General features: G+C 40.2%; 2 protein-coding genes across 6 annotated transcripts in view; one reads left to right on the top strand and one right to left on the bottom strand.

The window, feature by feature from the left end:
* The window catches only part of LOC147017216 (uncharacterized), a 212,843-nt gene that overhangs the window by 89,927 nt on the left and 105,418 nt on the right, over positions 1-17,498 (bottom strand). The window lies entirely within an intron of this gene.
* The window catches only part of LOC147017217 (transmembrane protein 74B-like), a 56,199-nt gene that overhangs the window by 26,293 nt on the left and 12,408 nt on the right, over positions 1-17,498 (top strand). For 4 of the 5 annotated variants that reach the window (XR_015049401.1, XR_015049399.1, XR_015049403.1 and 1 more), the window contains exon 2: positions 3,019-3,146. The gene's annotated coding sequence lies outside the window, so the exon portion shown is untranslated. Of the gene's footprint in view, positions 1-3,018; positions 3,159-17,498 lie in introns of all 5 variants that reach the window. The other variant, XR_015049400.1, reaches the window with a different exon arrangement.

A 17,498-nucleotide genomic window follows, 5' to 3' on the forward strand; every position in this document is an offset into this window, starting at 1 on the left:
ATATATATATATATATATATATATATATATATATATATATATATATATATATATATATATATATATATATATATATATCAGAATTCTGTTGCCATGTCTTGTGCCAAATTAATTAATTATTTCTTCAGAGAATGTCTGTGCCTCATGTTACCACGATTTTGCTGGTCTGATGCTTGGGTTTAGTTCATAGCTATGGAAAGCTAAATAATCTGATTGGCGAGACTCCACTGCGGTCGCTAACCAGTTGATTGTGATTGTACCCGTGATACACATTGCCATCCACACGACTATTTTTATTTATTTTTTTACATTTTTGCATCACAACAACGACATTTCAAACTGTTGTCATGTATCTGACACAGACACATATATATATATATCTTCTTCTTCTTCTTTCGGCTGCTCCCGTTAGGGGTCGCCACAGCGGATCATCCATTATGATCCGCATAGTGATTTGGCACATGTTTTACGCCGGATGCCCTTCCTGACGCAACCCTGGTCGCCTCTTACGACACAGGGATATGGTACACCTATTTTAACCGGGGTATACACCGGCCCAGTATACTGGTACTCATTTCGCCGACCTCGGAAGGATGACAAGCTGAGTCAACCCCCTGGTGTATTAATTCAGTGGCTCAACGGGGCTTGAACTCAGGACCTCTTGGATCCCAAGCCGCTGCCCTAACCACTGCGCCAACACCAGGCTGAAGACACATATATATATATATATATATATATATATATATATATATATATATATATATATATATATATATATATATATATATATATATATATATATATATATATATATATATATATATCTTCTCTTCTTCTGTGATAAGAACATATATATTGTTACGGCTGTGGAAATTCGCAAACCACCATTCAGAGCCCGAAGGTGAGATATCTCAAAGTACATGTGTAGTTAGCCCAAACCCGTTGTATAGAGGGAATTTATGTGATTCATTCGGGCTGCGATCCTTTGAGTTAGGCGTTTTTCTGTTCTATCTTCATTTTGAACCAACCACGTCTCAACCGCCATCACACAAAAACCACCTTAACCACCACGCCAGCCATCGTCACCAACTACAACCACGCTCCAACCCTCAGACAACAACAACGCCAACAGCCACGACCTTTACCTTCACAACTCAATCCCGCAAACATCGCATCACCGCCATTCCCAACGGCACCATAACCATCAAACCACCACCGAAAACCCTCCACCTCTCTCCTACGGCCATTCCCGCACCACCTGTGAACACTGAACGTTGGGCTATCTCGGGCCCGTTCGGCGATTGGTGCCGAGTGCACCGAGCCGCGAGCGCAAATAGCGGCCCTTCCGAGGGAAAATTCAGATCAAGAACGTTACACGCCCACTTCTCCTCCGTCCAATTAGCAAGTGTGGGGCGGCTTGGCCCCGCCTCCAGGCGCATCTGTGTGAAATCGATATATGCAAATTCTAGGATCAGGGGAGGTTCACACCCCCGTTTCCTCCGACTAATGGGCGAGCGTGGCTCCGCCCCCGAGGTCATCTTGATCCGAATATTTGCATATTAGCTGTTCCTGCCAGCCTATAAAACGGCGAGCGCAAGGCGAATCATGGCAGAGTGAGTCAGTTTTGGTTGGAGAGTGGAAGAGAGCTGGGGGAAGAGAGTGTCATCGAGAGAGTTGGATTCTGGAATCGGCTAAGAATAGAAGAGTTGCGGGAAGAGGCAAAGGAGCTCGGGTCCGAGGCGAGAAGGACGGCGGTGGGTGACAAGTTCGCAGTGTGGGATCGCTCGTCGCGGGACCCAAGCCAGCCAGCCATCTCCCTCCCCCAGGGCATCAACAATTCCCCCTTTCCCCCACGCTGAGATAGTACAAAAAGGGGGCCCCGTTCCTACCCCACTCCAAACGTCGTGCCAACGAAACCCGCCAAGGAGCACGGAGTCGGGGCACAGCCGTGTGGCCACATCTGCGGCTCGCCCAACGCGTCACGAGGTAGGACCCCCCCCCCCCCGCGGCCTTGCGAACCTGGCCGCTCATCCAGGTCACACGCACATATTCCCTACAGGCCTGTCTGCCCCCTTGTCTATGAGGGTGGCTTTTTTCCTTTGCTTTTGTGTAAATGTGTGTCGGCGCCGTCTGTAAAGTAGAACTGTATAAGTGTTGCCATGTGTGTGCGTAGTCGGTAGTAACTGCGTCGTTGTTGCTTTTGTTTTGGTTGCTATATGTGCATTTTGACTGTATGGCTGTATATATGTGCTTTCCTTGTGCCGGGAAATAAATGTGCATTGTGTGAACTGTTTTCCCGTTTCGCTTCGTCTTTTCTTTATTGACCCTCCATCCTGCTTCACGTAAAGGATTCCTAGTGGGTGCAAAACGCCCGGAAAATAATCTGAACCATCGAGGTCGACGATAACACCGCTCGGTTATCCCGATAGTACGGAACGGGCCGCCCAAGCGGCTCGTGTCCGGAGTCGACCTGCGGTGAGGTACGATCGCCCGGTTTACCATCCGTCGAGTTTGGCGAACGCGTCGAGTCGAGTGTCCTACGCGGGTGGCCGATTGGCACGATTGTGGTGAGGTCGAAAGGTCCACCCGTGACTGGCTCCGGGCGATAGTTCCCGGAGGGTCACGACTGAATTGTCCGTCCGGTGGGCGACGCGGTCGCGATTCGAGTGACATGGCCACCCGCATGCCGGCGGGCGCGAATTCGCAACAATATACATCAAACTCAGAATAAGCATATCAATGGCAAGTAACTCTGATGATCCTTCCAGACTCATGATTAATGAAAGATTGCTGAAACAACAAGTGTTGAGGACATATTTTTGTATATTTTAACCTGTTGTCACATATTCTTTGTGTGAATTAACATTGCACTTTGATCCAGGATTTTTCCATCATCCATGCTGATATTTCTAACTCCACTCACTGATTAATTTTTCAAATGATTATTCGATTAGGAAAGCAGATCAATTAATCCAGTGATTTAATATTTGCAATAATTATAATCTTTCTTTCCTATAGTACCTCAAGCTATTGAAGGAGCTTGTACATACACGCAATACAAGCATATCAATTCAACTTAAAGACAACGGAGATGAAAAGAAAAACCCAGTCTATGGAATTTGAATGTGGGGTCATGGCATTATGAGGCAAGTAATCAGGTGGGATCTAGAATGACTCAGTGTTGAGCTTAAATGATGAGCATGTCTATAACTCACTCTAATGTATTTAAACTACTTGGTGAGTGATGTCTTTAACTCAATCTAATGTTGACTTGATGACAAACGCGATATTCCACCTAACATTGCTCCAATTTTGGTGTTGTTTTTTGTGGATCAATCTAAAACTGCTCGATCAATGGATGAACCGAATGCCAGAAAAAGGTGCAGATGTAACTGAGGTCTGACGATGAATTGCTTCTTCATGCGATCATTCAGGAACTTTGCAAAGGATAAGTCTAAAATTGAACATCATCACTGTCATTTCACAGCTTCATCACTTTTTGTTCATTGCTCACTTTGTGGATCCATCACGTATAAAGATTGCATTATAGAAGTGTTTATCACTGCAAAAAAACGGGAGATATGTGAAGCATTGTCCTGGTTATGCAGACTTATAATGAAGTTGTCATTTAAATATTGCATCGCTATTTCCTTGCTCGGGTGCACAAATTGAGAGAATGTTCAAATTGAGGATTGGAAATTGCATTCGCAATGCTGAAGTACCATTTCCATACTGTGCACTCAAATATAATGGGACTTATAACCCTCCAGTATGTCCCACAATACACACCCTCTCTCACTCTCCTTCCAATCTCCAACCTCTTTTATCCTTTATTTTCTCCACTTTCATTTCATATGGCATTCATACAAGATAGATTTGGGGTTAAGAATTTTTTTTCACAAATACTGATGGGGGAGCTTAAACATTACTTTTAGGAGAAGGATATTACAAGATCTCAGTGTCTCATATTTGTAGGGTCAAAAAATTCCATGCGGTGTCACATTTTTCAACCTACCCATGTTTGGTACGTAGTAGAAACAGTAAACAGCTTCTGTAAGTGTTTAAAAGAAAATCATCAGAATGGACTTGCTCAGAATGTCAAACATTATGATTCTTCAGCTCAAGAAGCAATCATCAAGAAACAACCGAGTCGAGATTCAAATGGATTGAAGCTGTCTTTGTATGAAGAGATTGCAACAGCAAGTGGTGGAGTGTCAGTGAAAGCCTCTAATGCAGATAAGCAGCTTTGCAGCCGCTGTTTATCCTCCCAGCACTAATGATTTGGAAAGGCCACGCCAAGAGTCGGCCCCGAAGCGGCCTCTTTGGATGTATTGCAGAGAGCTCTGCAACTTGGGTCTGGAAAGTATTTGCGTAATTGGACAAACCTAATGCCCGTTATCCTCCCAAATTTGTCATCCCAACGCACCGTGAGCAGGCGTGTAAGATTCAAAGCCTGCCAGGGAGAGAGAGCAAGACCAAAAGGCTGGTGCAGTGTGTGGGCTTTCTTTTGGTAATGGGAGCCAATGTAATAATCAGGGAGTGGTAGAGTGGTCGGCCTACCGCAGTCTGTGTGCTTTGGCCTGGTACTTGCATTGAAAAGCAAGCCAGATGTCCCTATGACTGATATACTACCCAATGACAGTTAATCCTCTGACATGTGGTTGAGTCCCGGCGGAATAGATAACAGGGAAGAGGCACAAGTATTCAAACTCATCTGGAAGGTTATTTCACGACAGCCAGATGCCTCGAAAAGCATCTCACAATTTAATGGGCTCATGTATGAGGGCAAGGCTTACGTGATGCCGTAAATACTCTCTTGGAAATGAACAACATTGCTTACTTATTGCTCTCATAAATATAAAGGGCAAAATACCAAAAACAGATGTGCATGTGAACTGTGCTCAAAAGCAAGCTCATAAATCAGCTTTGCCGTTTCATCTTGCACAGCGAGGACAACCCTGAAGTTTTCCTTAATTTGCTTTTTAAAACTTTTAGTAGTTTTTCCAACTCTACCGAGTAACATGAAGCATAATTCAGTTGTCAAAAAGAGAAAGATGGCTTGAGAGTACACATTACAGATATTTATATTGGGAGGGAAACCACAAACAATGATAATCATTTTTGAAGCCAGTCACTGCCCTTTGCTAACTTTCAAATATAACTATCATATTACAATAACTATACTTTAATAACTTGCACACATAACTCAACAATGATCTGAAAGACGAGTCGCCAACGACACCTACTTATCTGGAGTATTGGTTTTGTACAATATCTCAATCAATCTTAAAGTGAAGCCAATCATTTTGACCGATCTGCTTGATTCCTGCTACTCTAACTGATTTAGACATCTCTGTGAATGCAGTTGAGGGCAGTAAAACAATTTATTGCAGACAGCCAACACCAATTCATTCACTGACTCCACCAAGAATCCATTGATGACTGCATATTGTTTCATGTTTTTAATTTTCAAAAAAATATTAAATTCAATATTCTTTCATCTCAATTTACAAACCAAGATGATATTCGTTTTTCTACTTTAACTGCAATATATATTTAGCTCGTCTTTCAGGTTAACATTTTCACTCTTCTTTAACAAACAGAATGCCATTGAATCAGATCATTCAAATCCAATACATGTGGCAATATAGCTTGTATATTCAGCATAACGTATAAGTGCTTAGAAAAACAAAACTCAATGGTACTGGTGAAAGATATTAATTAGTCTGCAAAGACACAAGAAAAAAAAAGATATATATATATATATATATATATATATATATATATATACATAAATATACATATATATGTATATACAATATACATATATGTATACATTTCTATATATATATATATATATATATATATATATATATATATATATATATATATATATATATATATATATATATGTACATAAATATACATACATGTATATATATATAATATACATATATATACATATATGTATATATATACATATATAATATACATATATATATATACATATATGTATATATATATATATAATATACATATATATATAATATATATATATATATATATATATATATACATATATGTATATATATAAAAACATATATATATATATATATATATATATATATATATATATATATATATAAATATATATAAATATGTATATACATATGTATATACATATATATAGATGTGTGTGTATATAAATATGTATATACATATGTATATACATATATATAGATGTGTGTGTATATATATATATATATATATATATATATATATAGTGTCCCAAAAAAAATATACAACTTTAAAAATGCTTCGTTTGATCCTAAAAAAGCAGTAATTTTGTCACTAATGCTTCATTTCTTGTTGCAAAGACCCTGAAGTTTATTTTGATACCAAGCAAGAGCCAGAAAAATGCCAAGACTGACCGTACAACAACGGACAAAAATTATTGAACTTTGGAACCAGACGAAAAGTGTCATACAGCTGCAACATCTTGACTCGACACATTTCGGTATCCACTTGCGCCATGCACCAAACTTTCAGACAATAAAGTGCACCATCGCAAAGTTTACCAATTTGGGAACCATCTGTGACCTTCACAAGGGTCACAGTGGTCAGAAGAGGATTGGTCGTAGTAAAGAAAATGTGGAAATGGTGAGACAGGTGGTCGTTCAGAGTCCAAAAAATTCGATTTGACGACTTTCTGCCGAGACAAACATTCATAAGAGCACCGTTCAGAGGATCCTTCACCCAGACTATCATGCCTTTCCATACAAAATTCAAACGGAAACAGTGCTTACTGATCAACAGAAACGCAAACGACTAGACTTTGCAAATTGGTTCTCAGGAAAGTTGGAGGAAGATGCAGACTTCCTCAAAAAACTTCACATGACAGACGAATGCCATGCTCACTTCTCCGGGGAGGTAAACAAGCAAAACTTTCGGTACTGGGGAACTGAAAATTCGAGTAATGCATCAACTGAACTGGTGTCTCGATCTGTTCTCAAAGTCACCATGTGGGTGGCGGTTGGTTGGTATGGGTAATTGGTCCATACTTCTTTGAAGATGACCAGGGACGCACTTGCACGGTAAACAAGAGGAACTATCGCGAAATGATTCAGGAATTCTATCTGCCTGAGCTACGTACTCAGGCCCATAGGAGAAGCAACCTGATCCAGATGAGAACCCAGTGGATCCAGCAAGATGGGGCACCGCCCCATACAGCCAGGGAAACAAGGCGTTTTCTCAACCAACATTTTGAGGGCCGCTTTATCTCCCTCGACGAAGATGTTGAGTGGCCACCACATTCCCCTGACATTACTCCTCCAGACTTCTTCTTGTGGTGGTATCTCAACGACAGGATCTATGGAAACCCTAGGCCTCAGACTCTTGAGCAGCTGAAGGAAAACATCCAGCGAGAAATCCAGAACATTCCTCAGGAAATGTTTTCCAAAGTGATGGAGAACATGACAACGCGTTTGCAGGCAGTGATCGGACAACGTGGAGCCTACGTCGAACATGTGGTCGACAAGAAAACGACTATTCTATACCAAAATTTAAATTTTGGTGGCAATTTTGACATTGGTAAAATAAACTTCAACCTTTCAGCTTTATATCCAGCCACATATCTTTTTTAAAAATATGTTATGACCATCCTCTTTGCAGATGAAATGTTGTATCTTTTTTGGGACACCCTGTATATATATATATATATATATATATATATATATATATATATATATATATATATATATATATATATATATATATATATATATATATATATATATATATATATATACATATATACATATATATACATACAGTGGGGAGAACAAGTATTTGATACAATGCCGATTTTGCAGGTTTTACCACTTACAAAGCACATAGAGGTCTGTAATTTTTATCATAGGTACACTTCAACTGTGAAACACGGAATCTAAAACAAAAATCCTGAAAATCACATTGTATGATTTTTAAATAATTAATTTGCATTTTATTGCATGAAATAAGTATTTGATACATCAGAAAAGCAGAACTTAATATATGGTACAGAAACCTTTGTTTGCAATTACAGAGATCAGATGTTTCCAGTAGTTCTTAACCAGGTTTGCACAAACTGCAGCAGTGATTTTGGCCCACTCCTCTATCCAGATCTTCTCCAGATCCTTCTGGTTTCGGGGCTGTCGCTGGGCAACACAGACTTTCAGCTCTCTCCAAAGATTTTCTATTGGGTTCAGGTCTGGAGACTGGCTTGGCCACTCCAGGACATTGAGATGCTTCTTACGGAGCCACTCCTTAGTTGCCCTGGCTGTGTGTTTCAGGTCGTTGTCATGCTGGAAGACCCAGCCATGCCCCATCTTCAAAGCTCTTGTTCAGGGAAGGAGGTTGTTGGCCAAGATCTCGTGATACATGGCCTCATCCATCCTCCCCTCAATACGGTGCAGTCGTCCTGTCCCCTTTGCAGAAAAGCATCCCCAAATAATGATGTTTCCACCTCCATGCTTCACGGTTGGGATGGTGTTCTTGCGGTTATACTCATCCTTCTTCTTCCTCCAAACACGGCGAGTGGAGTTTAAACCAAAAAGCTCTATTTTGGTCTCATCAGACCAAATGACCTTCTCCCATTCCTCCTCTGGATCATCCAGATGGTCATTGGCAAACTTCAGACGGGCCTGGACATGCACTGGCTTGAGCAGAGGGACCTTGCGTGCGCTGCAGGATTTTAATCCATGACGGCGTAGTGTGTTACTTTTGGTTTTCTTTGATACTGTGGTCCAGCTGTGTTCAGGTCATTGACCAGGTCCTGCCGTGTAGTTCTGGGCTGATCCCTCACCTTTCTCATGATCATTGAGGCTCCACGAGGTGAGATCATGCATGGAGCCCCCGACCGAAGGAGATTGACTGTTATCTTGAACTTCTTCCATTTTCTAATAATTGTGCCAACAGTTGTTGCTTTCTCACCAAGCTGCTTGCCTATGGTCTTGTAGCCCATCCCAGCCTTGTGCAAGTCTACAATTTTGTCACTGATGTCCTTAGACAGCTCTCTGGTCTTACCCATTGTGGAGAGGTTGGGGTCTGATTGATCGAGTGTGGGCAGTTGTCTTTTATGCAGATAACGAGTTCAAACAGGTGCAGTTAATACAGGTAATGAGTGGAGAATGGGAGGGCTTCTAAAACACAAAACTAACAGGTCTGTGAGAGCTGGAATTCTTACTAGTTGGGAGGTGATCAAATACTTATTTCATGCAATAAAATGCAAATTAATTATTTAAAAATCATACAATGTAATTTTCCGGATATTTGTTTTAGATTCCGTCTTTCACAGTTGAAGTGTACCTTTGATAAAAATTACAGACCTCTACATGCTTTGTAAGTGGGAAAACCTGCAAAATCAGCAGTGTATCAAATACTTGTTCTCCCCACTGTATATATATATATATATATATATATATATATATATATATATATATATATATATATATATATATATATATATATATATATATATACATATACACATATACACATATACACATATACATATATATATATATATACATATATACATATATATATATATATATATATATATATATATATATATATATATATACATATACATATACATACATATACATATATACATATACATATATACATATATATATAGATATATATATACATACATACATACATACATATACATATATATATATATATATATATATATATATATATATATATATATATATATATATTGTTACGGTTGTGGAAATTCGCATTACACCATAAAGGGTCCACAGGTGAGATATATCGGTAAGTTCATGTGTAGTTAGCCCAAACCCATTGTATAGAGGGATTATGTGTGAAACATCCGGGCTGCGACGCTTTGAGTTCGCCATTTTTCTTTCTCTATTGTTATTTTCAACGATTAAGCCGCCAACAACGCAAACAGCCACTACCTTTACCTTCACAACTCCATCCCGCAAACATCGCTTCACCGCCATTCCCAAACGACGCCCGCCAACCACCAAACCACCACAGAAACCCCCCACCACCTTCGCCTATCTCCTTCTCCAACCATCGATCACACCACCAGTCAAGACCAAACGTCATGCTGTCCAGGGCTTGTTCGGCGATTGGTGCCGAACGCATCGAGCCGCGAGCGTGAATGGCGGCCTTTCCGAGGGAGAAATTCGGATCAGAAAGGCTTCACGCCCCTTTTTCTCCGTCCAACGGGCGAGCGTCGGGTGGTATGGCTCCGCCTCCAAGCGCGATGAACGTGGATTCTTTACGAGAGGAATTTGGATCAAAAGAGGTTCACGCCCCCTTTTTGCCGCACCAATGGCTGAACAGAGGGTGGCGTGGCCCCGCCTCCAATCGCGTTTTGATCCTGAAATTTGCATATAGGCTCCTCCTGTGGCCTATAAAGACGTGAGCATAAGGCGACTCGAAGAGTTCGCGCGGTTGAGTTGCAGGCGGCTGGTCGGGGCAAGTGAAGAGTTCAAGTTCGAGTCAAGTGAAGAGTTCAAGTTCGAGTCACGTGAAGAGTTCAAGTTCGAGTCAAGTGAAGACAGCGGTCGGCAACAAGGTTGCGGTGTGGGGGTCGCTCGTCTCGTCGCGGGGTCCAAGCCAGCCAGCCCTTCCCTTCTCCCTGAGCATCAGCAATTCCCCCCCCCCATCCGTGCTGAGATAGTGCCAGGGGGCCCAGTTCCTCCCCCACCCTAAACATGGTGCCAACAAAACTGCTTGCGCGGAGCACGCCGGAGAGGGCTCGCCGACCACGCCAGGGGCACAGAGTCGGGGCGCAGCTGCGCGAACATTGTGGCTTGCCCGCCATCAAGTCACGAGGACGCGGGTAAGACCTTCTCGGTCTCGTGGACCTGGCTGCTCCTCCAGGTTCCACACACTTTTGGTCCACGGACCTGTCTGCCTCCTTGCATGTGAGGGTGGCTTTCTTTCCTTTGCTTTTCATATGAGTGATGTGGCGCCGAGTCCCGACAAGTAGCACTGTATAAGTGTTGTAAATAATTGCCCTTTTATTCGGTTGTAGCTCTGCATTGTGCTTTTGCTTTCGTTCCATTTTGTTTTGACTGTATGACTGTGAATACGTGCTTGTCTGTGTGTGTGTAAATAAAGTGCTTGCTTGTTGAACTGTTTCCCACTTTGCTTCGTCTCCTTCCTTTTATTGAATCTCCATCTTGCATCACGTAAGGGATTGATAGTGGGTTTAAAATGCCCGGTAAATAATTCTAACCATCGAGGTCGACAATAACTCCGCTCGGTTATCCCTGCTGCACGGAACGAGCCGCTTAAGCGGTTCGTGTCCGAAGTCGGCCTGTGGCGTGGTAAAACTCCTCGGTACGCTACTCGCGCGAGTACTTAGGTAAATCGACCATTCGGCGATCGGACCGTATTTCCCGCGGGTAGAATGCGGACTGAGTTGTGGTGAGGTTAAACCCCCACCGGTGACTGGCTCCGGGCGGTAGTTCCCGGAGGGTCACGACTGAATTGTCCGTTCCGGTGGGCGAGGCAGCCGCTTCTGGCTACATGCGGTCGATCGCACGCCGGCGGGTGCGAATTCGCCACAATATATATATATATATATATATATATATATATATATATATATATATGTGTGTATGTATGTATGAACAATCAGAGATTGCAGACAGTCGCCAGGACTTGTTTTGTGTGGTGGTTGTGTAGTTTTGTGTTATGTTTGTGTACTGGTGTGTTACATAATTAATAAGAGACATACAGTAATTAGAACTGCAACTTTATAACTGCTGGCAGTGATGACCGGGTAAAAAGACGTCCCACTTTGATACAACTCCGCTTTGAACGGACACCTGACCCTGACCCATGATGTTTTTGTATTACTATTCAATTGACTTCAGAATGGGATTAAAATTAATTCAATTCAAATCAGAAGACCAAATCGGAACAGTCCTACATTTCAGTTATCAGAAGGAACCCAAACATGCAAAAAGTAAAGTTGAAGTCATCAGGAGGAAACTGGATCGGATTCACATTTCAGCAGCTACTCCTCTACCCTCAAACCCATTCAGGAACAGCCAAGTGAGCCATATTAAAAAAAAAAAAAAATCAAAAAGAAACCCAAACAATTATTTTTAATTATTCTGGCATCCAGACCATGTGCCAAATCAAGTTGAAATTTAAAACATTTATTCCCCATCACGACTAGATCATAATTGTGAAGTTTCACATAGAGTGATTAAGCAGTTCCAGAGAAAACATTATTTAATATTTTTCTTCAATCCAATATGGCTGCCAAACCATGTGACCCATCAATTATTCCTTAATAAATTTCTACACCCAAGGCTTGAAGAACATTTTTGTGAAGTTTCCCCTTGATCTGTACAGCCATTCTGGAGAAGAAGATTTTTATAGGTTTTATGGTAAATCCCATATGGCTGCCAAACTACGTGAGCTATGACATCATATGTGTGAAACTTTTGTTCCTCGTGGATAGGCGGTCATACTTTTAAAGTTTCACCTCAATTTGTTCAGCCACTTCAGAGTAGACGATTTTTGAAGGTTCTTTAGAAAAAAACAATATGGCAGGTGAATCACTTAACCGATGAGGGCATCAATTTTTTTTTTCTGTGGACCATTTTATCCCTTGGTGGCCCTCAAAATTTTTCATACTGATTGGATGTGGCGTTCTACATATACAATTATGACGTCATAACGAGGGCATCTATGACATCATAAACATCACGCTCATTCCGCATGAGAAGTACTTGCTATCTGCCAAGCTTCAATTTTTTCCTTTGTGCGGTTTCAGAGCTACAAACATCCAAAGTTTTTCCGTTTTTCCAATATAACTGCCACACCACATGACCTATGACGTCATAATTATCATTGAAACATTCTACATGAGTAGTCACACCAATGTTGAAAATTTTGTCTCAATCCGACAAGCAGTTGCAAAGAAAAACACGAAAGTTCTATGCGGACAAACAGACAGACAAACAAACGGCCCCAAATGCAATACCCACTCCGAACCCTTTGGCAAGGGTAATAACAGAAAGTTTAAATTAACAGGGTGTGGATAAAGCATGGGTATGGAGGGCCAAGTGGCCTCTTGCGGCCAACTTCCTTGCATTTAATTGTAAATTTTGATCAACATGTTAAAATTTTACCTCTTTCTAAAATACTTTTCAAATATGCCATGTTTACCAATGCTGGTTTAAACATTTCCACATGTGTATTATTTTTCCAGTCAATGAACAATTTTGCACCAAAACCAATGGAAGAATATACTACATGCAGTGCAAGCCCAAGAACACAGCAGGCTGCTATCGATTGATTGGAAAGGATGAGAGAGAGAAAGTTTTCATCCTCCTGACTTCCTGGACTCAAAGTGAAGCATTTTATAGGAAAGATTTTCTCATAATTTAAACTCAATATTTGCAAAATCTTAAACAAATTAAAGTTAGTGGTGCACCACCATCTCATGTCATCCTCAATCCATATTGTACATCGCTCCTTCCCAATTGCACATCCAGGCAATACATGACGTCATAGCCGGGCGCTGAAGGGAGTACTCAGTTTTCACTCCGTTTGTTTTCCTCTTTGATTGTTGGGTGGTCGCTAGACTACCATATTCTCAGGTTTTCCATCTGTCTGTCTGTTTGTATGTTGGGTGGTCGCTGGAGTACCCTTATTTTCACTTTTTCCATCTGTCTGTATGTTTGTATGTTGGGTGGTCGCTAGAGTACCCTCATTTTCACTTTTTTCACCTGTCTGTATGTATGTTTGTTTGTATGTCTGTTTGTTTGTAATGGACAGCTCTGGAGGCCAGAGGAGTCAACCGATTTCGATGAAACTTGACAGGTAGGTTCATACCAGGATCTAGTTCTATGCTTTTGAGCACCGTTTCTATGGACACCACCGTTGCCTAGCAACGGGACTTTGAAATTTTAGAAAAATCCTAAAAAAATTGATTTTTTCGAAAATCAAAAATCGGCTTCCAGGATTTTATGTGCACTATAATCAACCTCTTTGTCAAAAAATTTCAGCCCGATCCGTCAAAAACTGTATGACTAGTATGCAATTATGTAGCGACCACCCATATCGCCTACCGGCTTGTTGGGTGGTCGCTTGAGTACCCACCCTTATTTTCACTTTTTCGGTCTGTCTGTATGTGTGTTTGTACGTTTGTATGTAATGGAGAGCTCTGGAGGCCAGAGGAGTCAACCAATTTTGATGAAACTTGACAGGTAGGTTCATACCAGGCTCTAGTTGTATGCTTTTGAGCACCGTTGCCATGGATGCCATGCCACCGTTGCCTAGCAACGGGACTTTCAAAATTTTAGAAAAATCCTTAAAAAAAAAAATTTCGAAAATCAAAAATCGGCTTCCGCGCTTTTATGCGCACTATAATCAACCTCTTTGTCAAAAATTTTCAGCCCGATCCGTCAAAAACTATGACTAGTATACAATTATGTAGCGACCACCCATGTCGCCTACCAGCTTGTTTGTTTGTTTGTTTGTTTGTCTGGGCGATATCTCAGCCATCCTTTGATCTAGGAAGCTGACATTTGGGGACAAAAATGAAGATGTGCTTTTGCAAAAACTATATTTTTATATATTTTGATTAATCCCTTAATTACTTAATTATTATCGATTTCTTAATTACTTATATATTTTATTTCTCATCTGGGCAATATCTTAGGCCCCTTATGAGCGAGGAAGCTGATATTTGGACATGACAGTGAACAAGTGCCTTGGCTATAGAGTATTTTCGATTTACTGATGAATCAATTAATTGATTAATTCCTGATTTATTAACGATTTATTAATCAGTTATTTCTTTTATCTCTCATCCTGCCAATATCTGAGGCACCCTTTGAGCTTGGAAGCTGATATTTGGACGCGACAGTAAACCAGTGATTTGGCTCGAAAGAGTATTTTTGATTCATTTATTAATCAATTAATTGATTAATTACTTTATTATTATCGATTTATTAAACACTTATTTATTTTATTTCTCATCCTGGCAATATCTCAGGCACCTTTTGAGCTAGGAAGCATATATTTGGACAGGAGAGAGAACAAGTGATTTGGCTATAAAGAGCATTTTTGATTTATTGATTAATCAATTATTCAATCATTTATTTTCTTTCTTTCTATCCGAGCGATATCTGAGCCATCCTTTGAGCTGGAAGGCTGAAATTTTGAGACAAAAGTGAAGATGCTCTTTGGCAAAACATTATTTTTAATTATTTGGATTAATCCATTAAATTATTAATTACTTAATTATTATCGTTTTATTATTTATTTATTTATTTTATTTCTCATCTGGGCAATATTTCAGGCACCGTTTGAGCTCGGAAGCTGATATTTGGACATGACAGTGAACACGTGATTTGGCTGTAAAGCATATTTTTCATTTCATTGATTAATCAATGAATCAATTAATTCTTTTCTTTCTTATTTTTCCGGGTGATATCTCAGCCATCCGTTGAGCTTGGAAGCTGAAATTTGTGAACAAAAGGGAAGATGTGCTTTGGCAGAAAAAGTATTTTTTATTTTTTGATTAATCAAATAATTGATTAATTACGTAATTATTATCGATTTATTCATTACTTATTTATTTTATTTCTCATCCTGGCAATATCTCAGACACCTTTTGAGCTCGGAAGCTGATATTTGGAAATGACATTGAACAATTGATTTGGCTAAGAAGGATATTTTTGATTTATTGTTTAATCAATCAATTATTATTCAATTTTTCGATTAATTACGTAATTTTCAAAAAAGTTACAGATTCGGATGAAACATTGGTTGTTTAGGTTTGCTATGAGCCAATTGATTAAGAAATTAATTATTTTACGATCATTATTTATTTATTTATTTTAATTATGCAATTCATCAATTAATCAATAAATTATTGTACACCAGTTCCTCCCAATTCTGACTCCGTGTGCTGCGAGGTTGCTTCGCCAGGCACCGAAGGCATGTTGGAGGATTTGTTATCGATTTATTTGGCATGGGGTGGTGTACTTTAAATGTACCTCTACTTGTCTGTGATCTTCTTTACCCCCATTAACTCAACATAACCCAACCCTCTTACCTGCAGGTTGATGTGTTTCCCTCCCTCCTCTCTCTCGACTCCTCTCTTGTTTTTGGCTCTTTCCCATGCTCGTTGTATCCAGCCGTGGTCCCACCGTCACTACGTTGCTTTTTTGCTCTCAGTCACCTCACTCAACCATGAGCCTTAATTTTGTAAACAAACAAACAAACAAAAAAACTCAACGGTTGCAACACAGAAGGTTGTAACTTATTGGGGGAATCAAATGCAGGTCGCAAATTATTCATATTCGAAAAGTTTAAAAAATGCAATTTCGTGAAGTGTAGGTTTCACACTTGGACACAAAAATAAATCAAATGAACATGATGCTGCAGCAAAGAGGTGCAGGGAAGGCTATCACATTTATATGCAGGCTGTCTGTATAAAATTGAGAAGGAATGCTTCTGGATAATGATTAATATTTCTGTGTATGCAAAATGCCATCTGTAAATGAGCAACTACTGAGTGATGAAGTGCCTGTTGACGTATTGTCAGGCAGTGGTGCTGGGTCGGTAGAACGAGTACCACTCTCTGCTGACAACACAAGGGTTTATGTATTCAAGTCCAGCTGCATCTTCACCCCTGGGGAGGATGAAACGGCTGACGCCTTGGGACCTGGATATTAGTCTGAAGGAGCCTGACTCAAAGGATGCCAATAAAATAAGAAAGTAACACGTGTCGAAGGCATGAACAAACACTGAGCAATAACTGTAGTTTTTAGTTCATTCCTCTCTCTGCAACTAGATCCAAGAACGAGACCACTGAATTTGGGTGAACCAACAAACCCCGGAGGTTCAGCTCTTCTGCAAAATGTGTGTCTCCAACTTTATGCCACGATAACAGACAGTTGTACAAATTTTAAAGAACGTATCTTTTTTTTTTTTTAAATCGGCATTTTGTGTTGGTATTCGGTATTACATTTGGTGCTGAAAATAATTAGAGGGTTAATCAATAGCATTTATGGCCAAAATACATAAAGGGTAATGAATGGCTTTTTATGGCCAAAAAATTAAGGGCTAATTAATGATATGACCAGCACCTGGCATTCCACATCAGTGGAAATGTTTCATTGTCTTCCTTGTGGTTTTGGCATGTTTTACCATCAATCTGGATTTCATTACACACTCTGCTGCCGTTCAAAAATGTTCACCGAGAAAAACATTCAGCAGCCTCCCTCCCACCTTTCTTATCCCGTCTACTAATACTATGGCAATTTCTTTTAACAGGCCCAATTATTCCCATCTAATTATGGGGTCAGCTGGAGGACGTTTTGACCTGAGTCTTTCACTGCCAGCAGACCTGGCCTGATGTTCGACTGAAGGTGATTTGGGCAAGAATTTGGAATTTGGACAGTATGCTGAAACTCACTTATTCTTATATGAAGACT

Source organism: Eptatretus burgeri, chromosome 11, assembly GCF_056783735.1.
Source record: "Eptatretus burgeri isolate ZD-2024b chromosome 11, Ebu_testis_v1, whole genome shotgun sequence".
In the NCBI taxonomy this organism is placed as follows: Eukaryota; Metazoa; Chordata; class Myxini; order Myxiniformes; family Myxinidae; genus Eptatretus; species Eptatretus burgeri.